This window comes from Acomys russatus, chromosome 2, assembly GCF_903995435.1.
Source record: "Acomys russatus chromosome 2, mAcoRus1.1, whole genome shotgun sequence".
Taxonomy (NCBI): Eukaryota; Metazoa; Chordata; class Mammalia; order Rodentia; family Muridae; genus Acomys; species Acomys russatus.
The window spans coordinates 79,180,181-79,190,325 of NC_067138.1; the positions used below are offsets into that span (position 1 = coordinate 79,180,181).

The 10,145-nt window shown below is 35.3% G+C and overlaps 1 non-coding gene across 1 annotated transcript; it reads right to left on the bottom strand.

Annotated features, from left to right (window-relative positions):
• Positions 1-259: 259 nt before the first annotated feature.
• On the bottom strand, positions 260-390 carry LOC127207715 (small nucleolar RNA SNORA17). The gene has a single exon (XR_007832957.1). It is a non-coding gene; the product is annotated as a small nucleolar RNA SNORA17 (small nucleolar RNA).
• Between the last annotated feature and the right edge of the window lie 9,755 nt (positions 391-10,145).

A 10,145-nucleotide genomic window follows, 5' to 3' on the forward strand; every position in this document is an offset into this window, starting at 1 on the left:
GCTGCAGTTCCATGTTAGGGAGTTTCACGGAAAAGTTATAATATGATAGTAAGGTCAGGAGAAAAAATAAAGACAGAATATGAGTAAAAAGAATGTTGTAATTAGTTTCTCCTGGCAGGAACATCAGACCCGTTCCAGGAGGCTCTCCCAAGCCAGGGGTCGTTGCCTCAGGTTGTGCAGTAACATTTGTCACAGACTCCACTGGAGGGTTTGTGACACTGGTGCCTGACTAGTGGTCTTCGACTTGCTTTTTTCAAGGAGTGGTAGGCCACTAACCATTCAGACATTCACACGTCAGAACACTGAGCATAGGCGTAGCCTCTTTCCTCTCTGCCACCTACTGACACACATATGACAAACAGTCATACCTGCAATGCCTCTGGAGGCAGGGCAGCCAAAAAAGAACAATTCTACCTGATGAAAATATACAAACAAAACCAGTTAGTGTTAATGGCATGTTAACTGTGAAAGAAAGAGGGAATAGTTCCCTCCAGTGACTAAGATCAAGATGAAAATATGCACTCTAGCTTTCTCTGCTTCCTTAAAATTAATTACTGTATGATCTGGTGTGGTAGCATACATCCTCAAGCCAGCCCTTGGAAGACAAGAGCAAGAGGGTTGCAAGTTTAAAGCCTAATCTCATAATGAGACCTTGCCTTTAGGAAAATGAGGAAGGGAAGAACCCCACTGTGAAATTTCACTGACTGATGCTTTGGCACTGACTCAGAGATTGACGAAGATATGAATGGAGTAGAATTAAGATTCCAGAAACAAGCCCTTTAATTTATGTTTAAGTGGTTTTGACAACGGCAGTAAGTTCATTCAGTAGAGTAAATGGCCTTGACAACAAATGGTGCTATGAGCATCCACATGCACAATAGTGAGCTGGACCTTTACAACATAGCACATACAACTATTAATTTAAAACTATGAAAATATTATTTAAAAACCCATGATGAATATCTTTAATATTATTTGGCAATGATTTCTTAAAAGTGACACCAAAACCACAAGCAACAAGGACAGCAACTGGATGTTATCAAAAATTAAACTTTTATTTATTGGTGTCCACTGCTTTAGGGTTAGGTTTTTTGAGTTATTTATATAAGATTTCATTGCTCTGTAGTATATGTATTCACAACTATACTCTTTGCTTTTAGAGCTGCTTTTGCTATAATTTAAAGGTTCGAGAGATGATTAAGACCAGTGGCTACTTTCCCAGAGCATGTAGGTTTGATTCCAAGCAGCCATGTGGCAGCTTTAACTATTTGTATCTCCAGTTCTGTGGGATCCAATGCCCCTTTGACTTCCAATGGCACTTCATGAATGCCCAGATGCATCAAGTAAATTAATTAATTTAAAATCTTTCAATTAAAATGATTTGACCAAATAACACAATGAAAGTGGGAGAGGAGAAAGACAATCCAAATAATAAGAGGAAATATTTGCACATGTGATAAAATCTTTTGTTTAAAGCATTTAAGACTTCTTACAAACATGGCAGTTTGAGTGTCCTCCATACGTTCATGTATTTGAACACTTGATCCCCAATTGATAGTTGTCAGATTTTTCATATTTTTGTGGAATGTTGGATAAAGGATTTTTTGTATTCACTGTAAAGTTTTCACTGTATTGATATAGGCTACTTATATTCCTACTGTTTCTTCAGGAATTGTATTATCAAGGAATGGTGAACTTTTTCCAAAGTCCTTTTTTAAAGTACCATGTAATGTCTGACCTTAAGTCTATGTACTATGCTACATTTATTGACTGCACATGTTGACCTATCATTGCCTCCCTGAAATGAAGCTAATTTTCTCATGGTGTGTGATCTTTTTCACTTGTTACTGAGATCAGTTTACAAGAACCATTTTGAGAATTCTTCCGTGTATGTTCATCACAGAAATTGGTTGGTCTACAAGTTTTATCTTTTTATTATATCTTCACCAAGTCTTTTCAATAAGGGTGACTAAGTTCTATGGAATAAGTTGGCTACCTTCCTTCCCTTCTCATACCATGAAACAGTTTGATGAGCATTGGTGTTAGCGCTGCTTTAAAGGTTTCATAGAACTCAACAGTAAATCTACCAGGTTCTAGGCTTTTTACTATACATGTCATATTCCTTATTATGAATATATTTGTCTATAGCCTTTTGTTTTAACAGTGGTATAATTAGTATCTTCCTATTTCTTCACTATTTTAGTTATTGGAATATATGTCTTCATGATGGTCTCCAGTGATCTTCTGCGTCTCACTCATCTCTGTTGGAATAGTTCCATTATTTCTTCTAACTTCATTACTTTACATCTTTGTCTTCTTTCTTTTGTTTAGCTTAGCTAATGGTGTGTTCATAAACTTTATCTTGTTCAAAGACTCAACTTTCTTAGCATTATGTTTTTGTTATCCATTTTTGTTCATTTCTGTTCTAATTCTGAAAATTGGCTTGCCCTGATTTTACTATTTATTGGAATCTACTGCTTTAGGGTTAGGTTTTTTTTTGGGTTATTTATATGAGATTTTATTGTTTTTGTAGTATAAGTATTCACAAATGTACTCTTTGCTTTTAGAGCTGCGTTTGCTGTAATTTAAAGGTTCTAGTATGATATATTTTAATTTTGTTGAATTAATTCTGGGAAATTTTAATTTTGTCTCTAATTTCTTCAATGACTCACTGCTTTTGCAAGAATTTATAGTACATTTCCCAAATGTTTGTATATTTTCTGTGGGTTTTTCTTGTTTTTTTTTTTTTCTAGTTTTATTTCATCATGTTTGATAACATAGGAAATTATTTAGATTCTTTTGTATTTGTTAAGTCTTGCTTTATGGACTATTTTAGAAAAAAATCCTTAGACTATAAGAAGATTGTGTTTTCTTAGGCTTCAGGACATAGAGAAATTGATCAGAAAACATCCTCCTGCTAGGTAGCTTCACAGCGCAGAAAGGTACTATGAAGGCCACTGGATAAAAGAAGAAACTTTGTCTTATCCAGCACATCCTCCTGCCTAACACCATACTGATGAGATGTACACATCTGTGAAATAGGCATAACTGCTAAAGGTAACTAACCATGTTGTGATTGGATGTGAGGCCTGCATCAATGGAGGAAACTGATGGCTGATACTGTAATCTTTGTCAAGCCCATGATTGTGGAGGTCATAGCCTTCGGATATAATCAGCTATTATTCCTTTGCTAAAGAGTTATTCTGTCAAAATACATTCTAGCAAATTTGTTTAGCCATAGACCTGGGCTGTTCTCAGCTTTGCAGACAAACATTTTGTAGTGATCAGCAATCTATGCAGGATCTACCTGCATTTGTATCTTTTATTTACCACCCCATACACCAAAAAATAAAAAATAAAATAAAATTCCAGAGAGGTCAAGTATTTAAATATCAGTAATGCACAGAAATATCATAAAGATGGAGAAAAGAACTGTTTTCTGCATAATTTTGGAAGAAGGCTGTTCTAGGTAAGGTGTAAATTTAACAATCACTAAAATTACAACAAGATAATTTTTACTAAGCAAAATATTCTTAAATTCCGTTTAGCAAAAAACTCCATGAATTAAATAAATAAAATGAAACTGTAGTTAAAGTCAAATAGTTGATATACCACAGTCTAGTTTTTTACTTTATTATTATTATTATTATTATTATTATTATTATTATTATTAAAATTGTTCAAATTACATCCTGATTGTAATCCCTCGCTCTTATCTTCCCGTTCTCACCCTCCTTCCACAGTCTAGTTTTTAATGCCCTTAACCTAAGTAGAATGGTTACAGTTGTATTTGAAAACACAGTGGGAGAACATATAAAGATTTTAACCAGATGAGACATAAAAATTAGTTTTTAAAGATTCAACATTTCTCAGCTCCCTAAATGGAATCAGAGCATGCCTCACAAATACATGACTTTGCATTTGAACTATTTTCAGGTAAAGGCAATATACATGTGAAGCATTGCTCTCTGCCTTCCTACCTACCTAAAATGATCATTTGTATTTCTTGTGAGAATGTTCCTTCCTGCATCATAAAGAGGACAGCAATCTTCTCCCTGGGTATAAAGAATCAAAATTCATATAAGCCTGCACAGACTATACTAAAATTACCCTTATCTCTTATTACTGACCTCCTTATATTTTCTAATCAGTTTCACAGAGGACCAAGCCTGCATCTGGGAACTTGTCCATACTTTTTTTTTTTTTTTTTTTTTTTTTTTTTTTGCTTTGTTTCAGTAGTACGTAAACCAGCCTGGTGTGGTGGCATATGCAATTGATGTTGAGTCAAGAAGCCGAGGAAGAAAGATGGTAAATTTGAGGCTATACTAGTTACTTAGGGACGGAGACAGTGTCTCAAGAGAAAATACAACAAGACAAAACAACAATAACAACAAAAAGAGCAGATGCTTTGACTATAGCTGAATGCAAGAGTGCTGGTGTAGCCAGCCTACTCAAGGCCCTGGATTCTACTCCAACACTGAAATGTATGGATTGCTAAGTCTGATGAACTCTTTGACTATTCACTTCTTCTTTGTAAATGATGTAGCGCCTATAAAACATTAACACCAGTGAAAAACAAAACAAAACAAAAAAACCCCACATTTCTGCTGATCGCTGTCCTCAGTCCGTTTAATATGTAACCTCAGACACTGAAACTAAAAAGATAGACTAAATGTTTTCCTTTCCAACACATGCTCAGGAAAAATAAATAATAAAGTAGAAAATTTCCATTTGTGCTTTTCACACTGACCAAGATTTCTTGAAATTTAATCATCTCTGATGACACATTTAGTTAGGGTTGGGGGTAGGAAATGGGTTGACCTAGGTATCATTGGCATATACAAATGATTTCTGTAAAGACATTAGTATAACTTTTTAAAAAAAATGAATATACCTATTCACACAGCAGCAATTCCCCTGGAGAAAAACTGAGACCTTTTGAAGTAAATAATTTAAAAGAATGTTCACTGAAATATTCAAAAAACAAAACCATTAAGGAAGAAAACTAAAAAAATAATTTTAAAAACTCTTTCTTTTTAATATTTATTATTTGTAAATTAGTGACCTCAATACAAAACAATAAGAACTGAGTTCCTGGATATATTTTTAAGTTAAACAGAGAGGGAGAGAGTAAAGAAAAAGCCAACATAAACATGCCTACTTACATGCAACCCCAGGAAAGGGTTACAAGAACCAGTAATAGTTCTGATATGGAAGAGGCCAACTACCGTGCAAATATGAGCAGAATATTTTAAATTTTGAAACAGATTTATGCATTTTCTGTGCTGAAAATCAAATTCATATTGTGACACACAAGCTAATGTTTGCTGTGAACCATTACATGAGTGTTTAGAGGCTTACCAGGACACACACACACACACACACACACACACACACAAAACAAAAACAAAAACATGTCAACAGTGAGAAAGTAAAGCCTCTGCTCAAGGCATCTTAACTGAGTTCCCTTTCTCTTATTTATAGTATGGTAAGAGATGTAGCCATATTCAGAAAATAGAGACTTACATTTACTTTCCTGTATTGGTCTGTTCCACCCTTAGGACCATGCATCTTTGGATGTCATTCTAGTCCCTTATCATTGTGTTACCAGCATTCACAGCCATGCTGACAGATAGCACTACTGAAACATCACATCCATCATCCTAGCAATTTGCATGAGAAGGAACACTGCTTTGAGGGAAGAAGAGTGCCACAGACAGAGACATATGGCACAACTGGGTTAGCATGGGCTGCCCATCCATCCAGAAGAGCTCTAACTGTCCTGTCCCCTTGGTTACCCTGACTGGCCACTTGACTATTCAGTTGCCCTTGTTATTGTAATCCTGCAGATGGCCATCTGCTTTGCTCACAAGGGAGACCTGGCCCTGGGGAGACTACTCAGCTGCCCTGAATCGTACAATCAGGTCAATTACACCCCTGCTTCTTAATTGCTTGTGACGGCTGGGCTATTGTGCATGAACCACCAGTAATTTCCAGTTCATTGTGGCTAAAGAATCTGGGCTAATAGTGGTTCCAACCTGTTCCCCAGGGTTCCTGGCATCACTCAGCTCACACTATTTCTCAGAAGGCTGGGCTCTGCTACACACATTATTGCTGCTGAATTTCAACCTAAAGTTATACTGTCCTACGAGGAACAAAGCAAGGAGAAGCATCACTTAAAGACAGTGATTCCTTTTTAGAAAGGCAGAAGCAGCATAAGGCTGACAATAGCCCTAATTTGTCTTTAGAGAAGCAGCCTGCAGCTAGACACACAGGCTGTTAAGTTAATAATGGTGAAAGTGAGGATGATTGTTCTCTCTCTCTCTCTCTCTCTCTCTCTCTCTCTCTCTCTCTCTCTCTCTCTCTCTCTCTCTCTCCTTCCTTTCCTCCCTCCCGCCCTCCCTCTCTGTCCCTTGTGTGTTCATTTTAGGAATTAACAAACCAAGAGATAACTAATGTGAACAACTTGTTAGACAAGATTTAGGAGCTTCTGAGAAATTTCAGAGAATGAGCTTTCCAAGCCTTTACATTTTAGAAACTATGGGACTGGAAATACAGCTCAGACATAAAGTGTTAGTGTAGCCTGTTCAAGGCCCTGTGATACTCATCACCATGGAAAGAGTGTGAGAGGAGAAGAATGAGGAGAGAGGAGAGATGTGTATAGGAGGACTATGGTGCTTTTATTCATCTTGTCCTGAAATAAATAATTAAATGGAAAATGCATCATACTCTCAAGAGTGAGGTTCCTTTTCTACGATGGCGAACAATGACTCAGTTGATGGAAATGTCCCAGATGGCGCATTTGAGAAGGCCTAATTTCCAACAAAAGAAAAATCTTCTAGATTTCCCAACACGGATGTGGATGAATCCCAGGACAGCAACTGAAGTTTGTTTGGTTTCGTTTTGTTTTTGATGTGGAGGCCTATAAAGTTTGACTCAATGGTCTACTTTTTAATATAATGGTCTGCTTTTCTTGTTGTTGTTGTTACTCTGCCTTATTGTCACTTGTTTCTCCATGGGTAGAATTTTCTTAAGACCATATATGTCTTTTTTTTACTATACAATGATTATGTTCGGGCTTTTTAGGGGTTATTTAGCTATTTTGTTTGCTTGCTTGTTTTTCAAGATAGGATTTCTCTGTGTAGCTTTGGATATCCTGGACTCATTTTAGACCAGGCTGGCCTCTGCCTCCCCAAGTGCTGTGATTACAGGCATGTGCCACCACACCCAGGTAGGTTATTTGGATCTTAAGAGGAGCTGAATGGCTTCTTTGGTTTCCTTTACTGTGTCATTTACTGAAGTAGGTCAAGCTCTTAATGATCATGTGACTTCACTTGAGAGCATCTGGGGAAATTTTTGTCTATGTTAACCTTCCTCCTTGCAGACTGTACACTGGCTAGAATCTGATGTCTTCTGTTTGCACACCCTCTCTGACCAAGAGGCCAGGTGAATCATTGGAACTATAGAATGCTTTGAAAAGTTATCCTTGGGACCTAGCTGATCTGAGGGTTGAAGTCAAAATATTGAATATTCATTTAAGCCTTGTATCCACATTGAATTTAACCTCCAGTTATGGCGAGTCACCAACCAGAAGGTCAGCTACACCAGTTTTAGTGAAAAACTTGGATATAGGGTATACTTAGTCAATTTGTGTTTTTTACAATAAAATCTACCTAGAAGATGATAATAAAGTATAAATTGACAGTTATTGGTGATTTTCCTGTAACAGTCGACGGAACTTGTCTGCTAACATTATATAAAAATGAAGTTATTCTCTTTATAAATAAGACTTGAGAACTGAATTAATCCCAATTATGAGGATACATCCAGGATCCAAATCAGTAGAAATAAAATGGTATAAAATTTGAAAGCCTGGGAAAGAGGAGTCACATTAGTCATGTAAATTATGACTTGGCTGCCTAGCAAGCAAAGTAGCACACATTGCTCAGTCCAGAGGTAACTTCGGAGGGTGGCAATCAAAGTCAAAAGAAGAAAGCATGCTCAACTGCACTCTGGGGTTACTTTAGTTAGGAGGAATTAAGTTTCCTGACTGATGAGCATGAAGAAACATATCTTGTAACTATCTATAACTTCTATATTTTTTGGTGGGTTTTGCTGTTATACTTTCAGCCAATGAATTCAAATTGACAAATTTCTTAAAGACAAAGTCTTGTAACAAGCATATATAAATTGCTTTTGTTAAAAAGACTTTACTTTTTATTTGAACTCAAGTCAACCAAAGCAGGGCCAAAATTACAACATTTTTGCCTTTATTTTATGTGGGTAACCTGTATACCTTGGAAGGGTAAACATATCAATTGCTAAAGGAACGCCCAAGATCCAGGGACCAGGCAGTAGTGCATATTAAGGTCATCCATGTAAGCAATGAAAAGCAACCTATCTTTCATTTTACTGTTGAGGTCAGCAGGGGAAATTTACCATGAGGATAAAGATTACACTCTAGATTAGGAGTCCTTATTTCTTTGGAACTTTATTTTACCAACAGCAGGGACTTCTGAAGTCACAACTCAGGCTATTACCCATGAAGCAAGATTTTAGGACAGTTAAATTCCATACACTCTTTGTTTTCTGATTTAAATTTTGAGTTAGGCTAGAATAAAATAAATTTGAACTAATTAAGAGTTTTAATGGACACTATCCCTTACCCATGAGCCACCTAAGTACTATGTGAACAGTGTAAAAACCTAAGCACATGTGGATTATAGAATTATATATAGCTGTATGTAAAGACATATTTAAAAACAGCAAAAATTTCCAGCATTTGTAAGTATTAAATTAGGCTGTGTTATTTATTGTATTATTTGTATAGCAATAGCAGTCCTCAATTCCAAAACCTGTGTTTTTAAGATTATGATTCTCAACACATATAAAGTAGGAAATTCATTTTTGTTTTCCAAGTGGAATCTGATTGCTGGTAAGGCTTTCAGTGGCTGAGAAGACTTTAAAATGACTACCTGTTTTCCTTTGGTTTAGAAAGGAAAAAATAAGAACCTTGAAAAAAATCTATAATTGAAAGGGGATAGAAAGCCAATAGCTTTTATATATTCATGTTATAAGTTAAGATTTATCTTTAACAAGGTAAGCAGTTGTTATCTTATAGCAATAGCCAGTTTTATTTCATACATTTCATTTGATTTTATACTAGAATTTGAATGCCACTATTTGTTATGACTGGATTACTTGCAATTGTTCTTATGAAAGGGAAATTTAACATAGAGATCTTTGACAAACATATATCCATCATTTTCCATGTGTCACAGCCTTGATAAAAACCTCCATTTAACATTTATATATTCAGAGTTATTCTAGGAACAAATTCACAGCAATTAGTCTAATTAGAGAATTTTAATGAACATTACTTAGAGGCATTTAATTAACAGAAAGCATTTTATGTCTTAATATTTTTGTTACCCATGACTATTGGACTAATGAAATAAAATCTTAATTAATTTTCCCTGGAATCTCTTTTGGAGGGAAATTTTTATCAACATAGATGTGCCCAATGTTAAATTTCATAGATAATTAAACTTTTACCTTGTTACACCAATGAATATTGTTTTATATAAACAAATAAAACAAATAACATTTAAGGCTTTATGAAACTGGTTAGTCACCAATTTTAGTAAATTATAAGCAGGTAAGAGTATCTCAATTTACAAGTCCATACTTATCAGACCATTAAATAAATCCTCCAAACTCACATTTTACATATCACATGCACATTTCAGGATATGTTTAGCAATATATTAAAAATAAAACCAAAATCAATAATAATAATTTTAACATAAGGTAAAAATAGATTTTAAAAAATCTAACTGTCCATCAGTCTTGTCACTCAGTTCTATGGGATGAGTCTATGGGAAATCTGGTTTTGTTCCATGTTATCTTAACATAGAATGACATACAAACATTCACAAGAAGTAGTTATGAAAATGCATAGGACATAATGACACTGACAAGTTAAATGCTCTTATGTCTATCTTTGGAAGGTGCAAAACTGTTGGTATATCTGTAAGGATGACTTCTGTTTTATTGTCTGTTGTCCATTTTGTTGCGTACCTTTTGCTCTGTATAGAGTTCATGTCAAAAGTTAATCTTTTTCTTTGGATCTTTGATGTTGATCA